General features: G+C 39.9%; 1 protein-coding gene across 1 annotated transcript in view; it reads left to right on the top strand.

Moving 5' to 3' along the window:
- The window catches only part of CENPK (centromere protein K), a 97,499-nt gene that overhangs the window by 51,949 nt on the left and 30,945 nt on the right, over positions 1–14,605 (top strand). Inside the window, exon 11 of the transcript XR_002522926.2 lies at positions 12,455–12,528. The gene's annotated coding sequence lies outside the window, so the exon portion shown is untranslated. The remainder of the gene's footprint in view (positions 1–12,454; positions 12,529–14,605) is intronic.

Genomic DNA, 14,605 nt, shown 5'->3' with positions numbered 1-14,605 from the left:
TAACTGCCTTGCATAAACTTATAAAATAAATTGAATCAATTATGAGCTTCCAAAACAAAGCACTGGTCTCAGATGGCTTCACTCGTGAATTCTACCATTCAAGGAGAAAGTGATGCCAGTTTTATATAGTCTATTCTAGAAAATAGAAGCAGAGGAAATGTTTTAACACATTCTGTGAGGCCAGGTGTGGTGACTCATGCCTGTAGTCCCAGCATTTTGGGAGGCTGAGGCGGGTGGATCACGATGCCAGGAGTTTGAGACCAGCCTGACCAATACGGTGAAACCCCATCTCTACTAAAAATACAAAAAAAAAAAATTAGCCAGGCATTGTGGCACGTGCCTGTAATCCCAGCTACTCGAGAGACTTAGGCAAAAGAATCACTTGAACCTGGGAGGGGGAGGATGCAGTGAGCTGAGATTGCGCCACTGCACTTCAATTCAGCCTGCATGACAAAGTAAAACTTCGTCTCAAAACAACAACAACAACAACAAAAGCATGTGAGGCCAGAATTACCCTGATAACAAAATTAGGTAAAGTTGTTACAAAAAAGGACTACAGACCAGTATCTCTCATGAACATAGCTGTAAAAATTCTCAACAGAATATTAGCAGATCTGCTGGGCATGGTGGCTCATGCCTGTAATCCCAGCACTTTGGGAGGCCAAGGTGGGTAGATCACCTGAGGTCAGGAGTTTGAGACCAGCCTGACCAACGTGGAGAAACCTTGTCTCTACTAAAAACACAAAATCTGCCGGGCATGGTGGAACATGCTGAGGCTGGAGGCTGAGGCAGGAGAATCGCTTGAACCTGGGAGGAGGATGTTGCATTGAGCCGAGATCACACCATTGCACTCCAGCCTGGGCAACAAGAGCGAAACTGTCTCAAAAAACAAAGAATATTAGCAAATCTAACACAACAATATATAACAAAAAACTATACACCACAGTCAAGTGGCATTTATTTCAGGTATGCAAGGCTGATTCAACAAATCAGTTTATACAATCCATTACATTATCACACTAAAGGAGAAAAGTCATGATCATATCAACAGAGGCAGAAAAGCCATTTGACAAAAAAGCCAACACCTATCTGTGATAAAAACAAAGCTCTCAGCCAACTAGGAATATAAGAAAACCCTTAACTTCATAAAGAATATCTACAAAAAACCTACAGCTAACATACTTAATGGTGGGACATCAGATGCTTTCCCTTGAAGAAGGGAAACAAGGCAAGTAGATTACATCATTCCTATTTAATGTTGCTCTGGAAGTTCTTGCTAATGCAATAAGACAAAATTCCTATGTCTCAACGAAAAATAATTTGGAACTAAAACCTGAATATAGCAAGTTTACAGAGAATGTATGGTTCATACACATTCAGTTACTTTCTTGTATATACCAGGGATGAACATTTGGAATTAGAAATTTAAAACATTTACATTAGCACCAAAAGAGAGCAGAGAGAGAAGGAAGGAAGGAAGGAAACGAAATTAACTTTGTACAAGATCTATATGGAAAACTACAAAAGTCTCATGAAACAAATTGAAGATAGAAATAAATAGAAGAATATTCCATGTTCATGTGTAGGAAGACTAAATATTGTTAAGGTGTTATGTCTTCCTGACTTTACAGATTCAATGAAATCTCAATAAAAATCCTAGCAAGGTACTTGTGGATGTTGACAAAATTTTAAAGTTAATGAGGGAAAGACCCAGAGTAGCTGCCAAGATACTTAAGAAGAACAAAGTTGGAGGACTGACACTGACTTTGGCGATGACTTTTTAGCTACAACACCAAAAGCATGATTCATGAAAGAAAAAAATTAGTTGGACTTTATTAAAATTAAAAACTGCTCTGTGAAGGACACTGTTAAAATGAAAAGATATGCCACAACCTGGGATAAAAATTTTGCAAAATATATATGATAAAGGATTTGTATCCAAAATATACAATGAACTCTTTAAAAATCAACAATAAGGAAAACCAATTAAAAAGTAGGTAAAAGACCATTTGGCGAGGGGTGCCCAAGATGGCTGAATAGGAACAGGTCCAGCCTCCAGCTCCCAGTGTAAGTGACACAGAAGACGAGTGATTTCTGCATTTTCAACTGAGGTATTGGATTCATCTCACTATGGCGTGTCAGACAGTCCATGCTGGTCCGTGGGTGCAGCCCAGCCAGTGAGAGCTGAAGCAGGATGAGGCATTGCCTTACCTGGGAAGCGCAAGGGGGAAGGGAATTCCTTTTCCTAGCCAAGGGAAACTGAGACACTCAACACCTGGAAAATCAGGTAACTCCCACCTTAATACTGTGCTTTACCAAGGGTCTTAGCAAACAGCACACCAGGAGATTAGATCCCACACCTGGCCCAGAGGGTCCCACGCCCACAGAGCCTCCCTCATTGCCAGCACAGCAGTCTGAGATCTAACTGCAAGGCGGCAGCGAGGCCGGGGGAGGGGCGCCCGCCATTGCTGAGGCTTAAGTAGGTAAACAAAGCTGCCGGGAAGCTCGAATTGGGTGGGGCCTGCTCCAGCTCAAGGAGGCCTGCCTGCCTGTCTCTGTAGACTCCACCTCTGGGGACAGGGCATAGCTAAACAAAAAGCAGCAGAAACCTCTGCAGATGTAAAAGTCCCTGTCTGACAACTTTGAAGAGAGCAGTGGTTCTCCCAGCACGGAGGTTGAGATCTGAGAACGGACAGACTACCTGCTCAGGTGGGTGCCTGACCCCTGAGTAGCCTAACTGGGAGACACCACCCACTAGGTGCAGACCGACACCTCACACCTCACACAGCTGAGTACACCCCTGAGATGAAGCTTCCAGAGCAAGGATCAGACAGCAACACTCGCTGTTTAGCAATATTCTAGCTTCTGCAGCCTCCGCTGCTGATACCCAGACAAACAGGGTCTGGAGTGGACCTCAAGCAAACTCCAACAGACCTGCAGCTGAGGGTCCTGACTGTTAGAAGGAAAACTAACAAACAGAAAGGACACCCACACCAAAACCCCGTCAGTACGTCACCATTATCAAAGACCAAAGGCAGACAAAACCACAAAGATGGGGAAAAAGCAGTGCAGAAAAGCTGGAAATTCAAAAATCAGAGTGCATCTCCCCCTCCAAAGGAACGCTGCTCATTGCCAGCCATGGAATAAAGCTGGACAGAGAATGACTTTGACGAGAGAAGAAGGCTTCAGTCGATCAAACTTCTCAGAGCTAAAGGAGGAACTATGTAACCAGCGCAAAGAAACTAAACGCCTTGAAAAAAGAATGAATGAATGGATAACTAGAATAATCAATGCAGAGAAGACCTTAAAAGAACTGATAGAGATGAAAACCATGACACAAGAACTACATGACAAATACACAAACTTCGGTAACCGACTCGATCAATTGGAAGAAAGAGTATCAGCGATTGAAGGTCAAATGAATGAAATGAAGCGAGAAGAGAAGTGTAGAGAAAAAAGAGTAAAAAGAAATGAACAAAGCCTCCAAGAAATATGGGATAATGTGAAAAGACCGAATCTACATCTGATTGGTGTGTGTGAAAGTGATCAATTCAACAGGAAGAGCTAACTATCCTAAATATATATGCACCCAATACAGGAGCACCCAGATTCATAAAGCAAGTCCTTAGAGAATTACAAAGAGACTTAGACTCCCATACAATAATAATGGGAGACTTCAACACCCCACTGTCAACATTAGACAGATCAACGAGACAGAAAGTTAACAAGGATATCCAGGAATTGAACTCAACTCTGCACCAAGAGGACCTAATAGACATCTACAGAACTCTCCACCCCAAATCAACAGAATATACATTCTTCTCAGCACCACGTCGCACTTATTCTAAAATTGACCACATAGTTGGAAGTAAAGCACTCCTCAGCAAATGGGAAAGAAAAGAAATTATAACAAACTGTCTCTCAGACCACAGTGCAATCAAACTAGAACTCAGAACTAAGACACTCAATCAAAACCATTCAACTACATGGACACTGAACAACCTGCTCCTGAATGACTACTGGGTACATAACGAAATGAAGGCAGAAATAAAGATGTTCTTTGAAACCAATGAGAACAAAGACACAACATAGCAGAATCTCTGGGACACATTTAAAACAGTGTGTAGAGGGAAATTTATAGCACTAAATGCCCACAAGAGAAAGCAGGAAAGATCTAAAATTGACATCCTAACATCACAATTAAAAGAACTAGAGAAGCAAGAGCAAACACATTCAAAAGTTAGCAGAAGACAAGAAATAACTAAGATCAGAGCAGAACTGAAGGAGATAGAGACATAAAAAACCCTCCAAAAAAAGCAATGAATCCAGGAGCTGGTTTTTGGAAAAGATCAACAAAATTGATAGACCGCTAGCAAGACTAATAAAGAAGAAAAGAGAGAAGAATCAAATAGATGCAATAAAAAATGATAAAGGGGATATCACCACCGACCCCACAGAAATACAAACTACCGTCAGAGAATACTGTAAACACCTCTACGCAAATAAACTAGAAAACCTAGAAGAAATGGATAATTTCCTGGACACTCACACTCTCCCAAGACTAAACCAGGAAGAAGCTGAATCCCTGAATAGACCAATAGCAGGCTCTGAAATTGAGGCAATAATTAATAGACTACCAATCAAAAAAAGTCCAGGACCACACCGATTCACAGCCGAATTCTACCAGAGGGAAAAGGAGGAGGTGGTATCATTCCTTCTGAAACTATTCCAATCAACAGAAAAAGAGGGAATCCTCCCTAACTCATTTTATGAGGCCAACATCATCCTGATACCAAAGCCTGGCAGAGACACAACAAAAAAAGAGAATTTTAGACCAATATCCCTGATGAACATCGATGCAAAAATCCTCAATAAAATACTGGCAAACCGAATCCAGCAGCACATCAAAAAGCTTATCCACCATGATCAAGTGGGCTTCATCCCTGGGATGCAAGGCTGGTTCAACATACGCAAATCAATAAACGTAATCCAGCATATAAACAGAACCAAAGACAAAAACCAGATGATTATCTCAACAGATGCAGAAAAGGCCTTTGACAAAATTCAACAGCCCTTCATGCTAAAAACTCTCAATAAATTCGGTATTGATGGAACGTATCTCAAAATAATAAGAGCTATTTATGAAAACCCACAGCCAATATCATACTGAATGGAGAAAAACTGGAAGCATTCCCTTTGAAAACTGGCACAAGACAGGGATGCCCTCTCTCACCACTCCTATTCAACATAGTGTTGGACGTTCTGGCTAGGGCAATCAGGCAAGAGAAAGAAATCAAGGGTATTCAGGTAGGAAAAGAAGAAGTCAAATTGTCCCTGTTTGCAGATGACATGATTGTATATTTAGAAAACCCCACTGTCTCAGCCCAAAATCTCCTTAAGCTGATAAGCAACTTCAGCAGTCTCAGGATACAAAATCAATGTGCAAAAATCACAAGCATTCTTAAACACCAGTAACAGACAAACAGAGAGCCAAATCATGAATGAACTCCCATCCACAATAGCTTCAAAGAGAAGAAAATACCTAGGAATCCAACTGACAAGGGATGTAAAGGACCTCTTCAAGAACTGCAAACCACTGCTCAGTGAAATAAAAGAGGACACAAACAAATGGAAGTACATACCATGCTCATGGATAGGAAGAAGAAATATTGTGAAATGGCCATACTGCCCAAGGTAATTTATAGATTCAATGCCATCCCCATCGAGCTACCAATGACTTTCTTCACAGAATTGGAAAAAAAACTGCTTTAAAGTTCATATGGAACCAAAAAAGACCCCGCATTGCCAAGAGAATCCTAAGCCAAAAGAACAAAGCTGGAGGCATCACACTACCTGACTTCAAACTATACCGCAAGGCTACAGTAACCAAAACAGCATGGTACTGGTACCAAAACAGAGATATAGACCAATGGAACAGAACAGAGTCCTCAGAAATAATACCACACATCTACAGCCATCTGATCTTTGACAAACCTGACAAAAACAAGAAACGGGGAAAGCATTCCCTATTTAATAAACGGTGCTGGGAAAATTGGCTAGCCATAAGTAGAAAGCTGAAACTGGATCCTTTCCTTACTCCTTATACAAAAATTTATTCACGATGAATTACAGACTTAAATGTTAGACCTAAAACCATAAAAATCCTAGAAGAAAACCTAGGTAATACCATTCAGGACATAGGCATGGGCAAGGGCTTCATGTCTAAAACACCAAAAGCAATGGCAACAAAAGCCAAAATTGACAAATGGGATCTAATTAAACTAAGGAGCTTCTGCACAGTAAAAGAAACTACCATCAGAGTGATTGGCAACCTACAGAATGGGAGAAAATTTTTGCAATCTACTCATCTGACAAAGGGCTATTAGAACCTACAAAGAACTCAAACAAATTTAAAAGAAAAAAACAACCCCATCAAAAAGTGGGCAAAGGATATGAACAGACACTTCTCAAAAGAAGACATTCATACAGCCAACAGACCCATGAAAAAATGCTTATCATCATTGGCCATCAGAGAAATGCAAATTAAAACCACGATGAGATACCATCTCACAGCAGTTAGAATGGCAATCATTAAAAAATCAGGAAACAACAGGTGCTGGAGAGGATGTGGAGAAATAGGAACACTTTTACAGTGTTGGTGGGACTGTAAACTTGTTCAGCCATTGTGGAAAACTGTGTGGCGATTCCTCAAGGATCTAGAACTAGAAATACCATTTGACCCAGCCATCCCATTACTAGGGATATACCCAAAGGATTATAAATCATGCTGCTATAAAGACACATGCACACGTATGTTTACTGCAGCACTATTCACAATAGCAAAGACTTGGAATCAGCCCAAATGTCCATCAGTGACAGACTGGATTAAGAAAATGTAGCACACATACACCGTGGAATACTATGTAGCCATAAAAAAGGATGAGTTCGTGTCCTTTGTAGGGACATGGATGCAGCTGGAAATCATCATTCTCAGCAAACTATCACCAGAGCAGGAAACCAAACACCACTCTTCTCACTCATAGGTGGGAATTGAACAATGAGATCACTTGGACACAGTAAGGGGATCATCACACACCGGGTCCTATTGTGGGGAAGGGGGGTAGGGATAGCATTAGGAGATATACCTGATGTAAATGACGAGTTAATGGGTGCAGCACACCAACATGGCACATGTTTACACATGTCACAAACCTGCACATTGTGCACATGTACCCTAGAGCTTAAAGTATTATAATAATAATAAAGAAGTTAGGTACAAGATCTGAGCAGGCATCTCACAAAAGAAGATATATAGATAGCAAATAAACATGAAAAAGTTGTTCATTATCATTTGTCATTAGATTATTTCAGGTTTAAATAAAGAGATATCACTATGTGTCTACCACAATGGCTGAAATTAAAATATAATACCAAAAGCTGATGAGGACGTGGAGCAACAGGAACATATAGCCGCTTTGTGTTACAGTTTGACAGCTTTTTGCAAAGCTAAATATAGCCCTACTACAGGCATACCTTGAGGATACTGTGGGTTTGGTTCCAGACAACTGCAATAAAACAAATATCCCAAGTGAGTCACAGAAATTGTTTGATATCCCAGTACATGTAAAAGCTTTGTTTACACTATAGTCTAGTAACTATATAGCATTAATTCTAAAAATGTACATACCTTATTTAAAACAAACCTTATTACTAAAAAATGCTGAGATGCCTAATCTGAGCCATCAGCAATTTGTAATTTTTTGCTGGTGGAAGGTCTTGTCAGTGTTAATGACTGCTGACTGATCAGGGTAGTGATTGTTCGAGGTTCTTGCGGCTGTGGCCATTTCTTTTTTTTTTTTTTTTTTTTTTGAGACGGAGTCTCACTGTGTCTCCCAGGCTGGAGTGCAGTGGTGTGATCTCGGCTCACTGCAAGCTCCGCCTCCCGGGTTCACGCCATTCTCCCGCCTCAGCCTCCCAAGTAGCTGGGACTACAGGCGCCCGCCACCGTGCCCAGCTAATTTTTTGTATTTTTAGTAGAGACGGGGTTTCACCATGTTAGCCAGGATAGTCTCGATCTCCTGACCTCGTGATCCACCCGCCTCGGCCTCCCAAAGTGCTGGGATTACAGGCTTGAGCCACCGCGCCCGGCCGGCCATTTCTTAAAATAAGACAGTGAAGTTTGTCACATCGATTCACTCTTACTTTCACCAGTCGATTTCTCAGTAGCATGGTAAGATGCTGTTTGATAGCTTTCTACCCACAGTAGAACTTCTTTCAAAATAGGAGTTACTCCTCTCAAACCCTGCCACTGCTATGTCAAAAATGTTTATATAATATTCTCAATCTTTTCATTTCAACCATGTTCACTGCATCTTCACTGGAAGAAGATTCCATCTCAAGAAACCATTTTTTTCTCATCCATGGGAAGTAACTCCTCATCTGTTCAAGTTGTATCATGAGATTGTATCGATTCAGTCACATCTTCAGGCTTCACTCCTAGTTCTCTTGATATTTCTACCACCTGTGTGGTTACTTGAACCCCCCCCCTCAGAGTCATCCAAGAGGTTTAGAACCAAATTCTTGCACACTCCTGTTAATGTTGATATTTTGACCTCCTCCCATGAATCACACATGTTCTTAATGGCATCTAGAGTGGTGAATAATTTCCAGAAGGTTTTCAATGTACTTGAAATCCCAAATCCGTCAGAACAGCCATCTCTGATCTTTTTGTCACCAGGGACCGGTTTGGTGGAAGATAGTTTTTCCATCGACCCACGCCATGGCTAGGGGGATGGTTTTGGGATGAAACTGTCCTACCTCAGATCATCAGGCATTAGATTCTCATAAGGATTATGAAACCTAGATCTCTCCCATGTGCAGTTCACAAAAGTGTTTGTGCTCCTGTGAGAATCTAATGCTGCTGATCTGACAGGAGGCAGAGCTCAGGCCGTAATGCTCACTGGCCTGCTGTTCACCTCCTGTGGTGTGACCCACTTCCTAACAGGCCATGGACTGGTACCAGAGCACAGGCAGAGCAGATTTTAGTACGATAAGGACCCTAGGATTGCTGGAATGGTAAATGAGCACTGGTTTTAACTTAAGGTCACCAGCTGCATTAGCCCTTAACAAGACAGTCTTTCTGTCCTTCGAAGCTTTGAAGCCAGACATTGACTTCTCTAGCTATGAAAGTCCCTAGATGGCCTTTCTTCCAATAGAAGGCTGTTTTGTCTACATTGAAAATTTGCTGTTTAGCATTGTCACCTTTATCAATATCTTAGCTAGATCTGGATAACTTGTTGCAGCTTCTGCCTCAGCACTTATTGCTTCCCCTTGCACTTTTATGTTATGGAGATAACTTCTTTCCTTAAAGCTCATGAACCAACCTCTGCTAGCTTCACACTTTTCTTTTGCAGCTTCCTCACCTCTGTCAGTGTTCATAGAATTGAAAAGAGTTAAAGCCTTGGGGATTAGCCTTTGGCTTAGAGGAATGTTGTGGTTGTGTCTTAGTCCATTTTCCGTTCTTAGAATAACTAAAACTCTGTAATTTATAAAGAAGACGAATTTCTTTCTACATTTATTGAGCCAGGAATTCCAAGATTGAGAAGCTGCATCTTGTGAGGGCCCTCTTGCTGCTGGTGACTCTGAAGAATTCCAAAGTGGCACAGGCCATCACATGGTGAAGGGTCTGAGAGGAAGATCTCTCTTCCTCTTATAAATTCACCAGTCCCATTCCAATGATAACCCAATACTCCATTAATTAATGAATGGAGTAAGCCATTTTTCTTTCCTTTTTTTTTTTTTTTTTTTTTTAAGATGGAGTTTTGCTCTTGTTGTCCAAGCTGGAGTGCAGTGGCACAATCTTGACTCACTGCAACCTCCACCTCCTGGGTTCAAGCGATTCTCCCACCTCAGCCTCCTGAGTAGCTGGGATTACAGGTGTGTGCCACCATGCCCGCCTAATTGTTTGTATTTTTAGTAGACACGGGGTTTCACCATGTTAGCCCAGCTGGTCTTTAACTCCTGACCTCAGGTGATCTCCCCATCTCGGCCTCCCAAAGTGCTAGGATTACAGGCTTGAGCCACCGCGCCCAGACGCCATTTTTCATTCATTAGAGCACAGTCCTCGTGACCCAATCACCTCTTAAAATCCTTGCCTCTCAATACTGCCATGTTTTGTGGATTGAGTTTCAACATGGATTTTGGAGGACACTCATTCAAACCATAGCAGGCTGGTTTGATCTTCTCACGAGAAAACTAAAACTTTCTCCATTGATCAGCAATAAGGCTGTTTCCCTTTCTTACCATTTATATGTTTGCTAGAGCAGCATTTTTAATTTTTTTCAAGATTTTTCTTTGTATTCATTATTTGGGTAACTATTGGTGCCAGACTCCCAACTTTTGTCCTATTTTGACTTTTGACATGACTTTTTTCACGAAATTTAATTCTTTCTCAGCTTTTGATTTAAAGTGAGAAATATGTGATTATTCTTTCATCTGAACACTTAGAGGTCATCGTAGGGTTAGTAGTTGGCCTATTTCAATATTGTTGTGTCTCAGGGACTAGGGAGGCTTAAGAAGAGGGAGGCAAGGGAATAGCTGGTTGGTGGAGCAGTCAGAATACACAAAACATGTATTACTTAAGTTTGCTGTTTTATATGGATGTAGTTCTTGATTCCTCTAAACAATTAGACTGATCGCTGATTACACATCAACATAACAGACATAATAATGAAAAGTTTTGAAATGTGAAAATTATCAAAATGTGATATAGGGACACAAAGTGAGCATGAGCTGTTGGAGAAATTGTAGTGGTAGACTTGCTCAACACAAGATTACCAAAAACCTTCCATTTGTACAACAGACAATATCTATAAAACACGATAAAGGGAAACTCATTAAAATAAAGCATGCTTTTATATGATCTAGCATTACACTCCTAGGTATTGGCCCAAATGCGTTGAAAATATGTCTATACAAAATCCTGCATATGAATGCTTATAGCAGCATTATGTATAATTGCCCAAAATTGGAAGCAACACAGATATTCTTCAGTAAATAAATGGATAAACAAAATGAGGTACATTTGTACAATGGAATAATATTTTGCAAAAATATTTGGAGCGATGAAGCTATGAAAAGACATGGAAGAACCGTAATGCCAGTTACTCAGTTGGAGAAGCCAGTCTGAAAGTGCTATATGCTATATGATTCTAACTATATGAATTCTGGAAAAGGCAAAACTACAGAGGTGGTAAAAATATCAGTGGTTGCCAGAGGTTGAGACTGAGAAGGGAGAATGGAAGCAATGCATAGGTTGCCCAATGAGGACTGACTTTCTTAACATAGAGGTGAGACCAAGCATATTGTTTATAACTGAGAATCTGCCCAACTCACAAAGCAAAACCCAAATGCACTATACAGGAGATACACCAATACAAGATGATTCAGAAAGGGTAAACATAAAGGGATGGGAAAAAGTGTATTAAATGGAATTCTTTTGCCCATGTTTAGAGTGGGTGGTCTTATTAAGTTTTAAGAGTTTTTGTATATTCTGAATACAAGTCCTTTCTTAAACGTATGTTTACAAATAGTTTCAGTCTATGGCTTGTCTGTTTTTATTTTCTTAACGGCATCTTAAAGCACAAAAATTTGAAATTTTAATGGCATTCTATTTATTAACGATTTCTTTCATGGATTGTGTTTTTGATGCCATATCTAAAAACTCTTTGCCAAACCAAAGCACAAAAAATTTTCTTCTAGAAGTTTCACAGTTTTAACTTTTTGTTGTTGTTGTTGTTGTTTTGAGATGGAGCCTCGCTCTGTCACACCCAGGCTGGAGTGCAGTGGTGTGATCTCTGCTCACTGCAACCTCTGCCTGTTGGGTTCAAGCGATTCTCCCACCTCAGTCTCCCAAGTAGCTGGGATTACAGGCGCCTGCCACCATGCCTGGCTAATTTTTTTGTATTTTTAGTAGAGATGGGGTTTCGCTATATTGGCCAGGCTGGTCTCGAACTCCCGACCTCAGGTGATCCACCCGCCTTGTCCTCCCAAAGTGCTGGGATTACAGGCGTGGGCCACCACACCTAGCTCATAGTTTTAGCTTTTATGTTTATGTATGTAAACTATTTTGAGTTAAATTTTGTGTAGAATATGATATAAGGAGATAGTTTTGATTTTAATACGCAGAATAAAATAAATATCCAAATCCATAGTGATATAAAATTACAATCAACTAAATGTGAGAGAATGGATAATTCTTCCTTATAGAAGTATTACAACTAATAAATGTAGAAGAAAAGTTGTCTTTAAGCAAATACCCTAGTAATAATTTTGTAGACACACAGTAATAATTTAGCGTCTTCTGAAGGATGCTAAAATTAGTGGGTGAAAATTCAGAATGAAATAGGATCTTTGCATCATCTAAAATTATATTTTGTATTTATTACTTACACAGGAAATACAGTAACTTTATAGTGGAGAAACCCAGCAGACACCACCTTATTCATGTGGTCAAGGTTAATATCACAGGTAATCAGATAAAAGGTCTCAATAATGAAAATCTCTTTATATGATATAATTAGAAAGACACAACATTGTTTCTGTAGTATTTTTGCCAAAAATGCATAACCTCATTCTAATCATGAGAAAATGTCAGACAAATGTAAATGAAGTTTATCCGATGAAATAAGTTGTCAGTACTTTTCAAATGTGTCAAGGTTATGAAATACAAGGAAAGTCCGAGAAACTCAAATTGGAGGAAACTAAAAAGAAATAATAACTACTTGTAAGGTGGGATCCTACATAAGTTCCTTTAACTGAAAAAGAACAATACTGGAAAAATTGGTGAAATTTGAATAGGGTCTACAGTTTAGTTAATGCCATTATATCAATGTTAGTTTACTGGTTTCAATAATTTTAATATAATTATTATAAAATGTTACACATAATGGTATCATGATAACTGACTCGGAGCTTGTAGATGAGGCAGACTGAAACAATTTAAAACCTTTAGGTGGGGAGGGGCGAAAACAGAGTGGGAGTAAGAGAATAAAAATGACAAACCGTAAACATAACACTTTTCTAGTAATATGACCGTGCAAATCAAAATGAAGGAATCTAATGCAAAGATAGCCAAGGCAAGCAGATTTTGTTTTTTGGCTCTCCCGTTCTTGCTTTCTAACAGAATTGATTTTTGTTTTGGTAATCCACTCTTGGCTACACAGCCATGCATTTAGCTAAACCAAACATGCTTATCTGAATCCTCTTTAGTGATTTATTAAATAATATATTTGATGCCGTATTTACTTATTATGTATCTTCTGAGGAACTTTGGGGAAATGTTTTTTTCACTGATTAAAAAAATGCCAGGAAGAAGTGGCTTCTCTTGTTCTGGTGGATATTACTTGGTCTGCATGGGACATCTGGAACTGCTTAGCCATTTTGTAACCATAAGGAGAGCTTGCCATGGACAAATCTGGGATGTTTAATATGGCAGAAACACAAAAGAAAAAGAGCAAATTCTGATAATGTTATTGAGCAAGTGAATTAATTTATTCTAGAGCTTTCCTACTTGGGAACATAATATGTAAGATAGTAAATTTTCCTTCTGGTTTAAGCTGATTGAGACAGGTTTTATGTTGCTTGAAACTGAAAGCATCCTAGCTGGTTAGCAACACCTAACAAAATCATGAAGTGGAACATTTATTTAGTCTTGATCAAATTAGTTTTATAGAATAGTGTGACAGAGGCTTTTGTAGGGACATGGATGCAGCTGGAAACCATCATTCTCAGCAAACTATCACAAGAACAGAAAACCAAATACCACATGTTCTCACTCATAGGTGGGAATTGAACAATGAGATCACTTGGACACAATAAGGGGATCATCACACACCGGGTCCTATTGTGGGGAATGGGGGGAGGGATAGCATTAGGAGATATACTTAACGTAAATGACGAGTTAATGGGTGCAGCACACCAACATGGCACATGTATACATATGTAACAAACCTGCACGTTGTGCACATGTACCCTAGAACTTAAAGTATAATAAAAAAATAAAATAAAATAAAATGGATATTTTGAAGATGTTTGAAAAAACAAATTTCTTTTAAAAGACTTTTTATCTGTGTTTTGAAACCAAGTGTTGCTCTGTTGCCCAGGTTGGAGTACAGTGGCGTGATCTTGGCTCACTGCAATCTGCTCTTCCCGGATTCAAGAGATTCTCCTGCCTTAGCCTCCTGAGCAGCTGGGATTACAGACACCCACCAACACACCTGGCTAATTTTTTGTATTTTTAGTAGAGACGGGTTTTTGCCATGTTGGCCAGGCTGGTCTTGAACTCGTGACCTCAAGTGATCCACCTGCTTTGGCCTCCCAAAGTGCTGGGATTACAGGTGTGAGCCACCATGCCTTACCAATTTTTGTGTTTTTAGTAGAGACCATGTTTCACCATGTTGTCCAGCCTGGCCCTGAACTCCTGGGCTCAAGCAATCCACAAGCCTCAGCCTCCCAAAGTGGTGGGATTCCAGGAGACAACCAACTCACCCGGCCTTTTTTTTTTTTTTTTTTTTTTTTGAGATAAGGTCTCACTTTTGCAAAGGCT

Source organism: Papio anubis, chromosome 5 (assembly GCF_008728515.1).
Source record: "Papio anubis isolate 15944 chromosome 5, Panubis1.0, whole genome shotgun sequence".
Taxonomy (NCBI): Eukaryota; Metazoa; Chordata; class Mammalia; order Primates; family Cercopithecidae; genus Papio; species Papio anubis.
The sequence above is the reverse complement of the archived record's forward strand: the minus strand, read 5'-3'. Positions and strand labels throughout refer to the sequence as shown.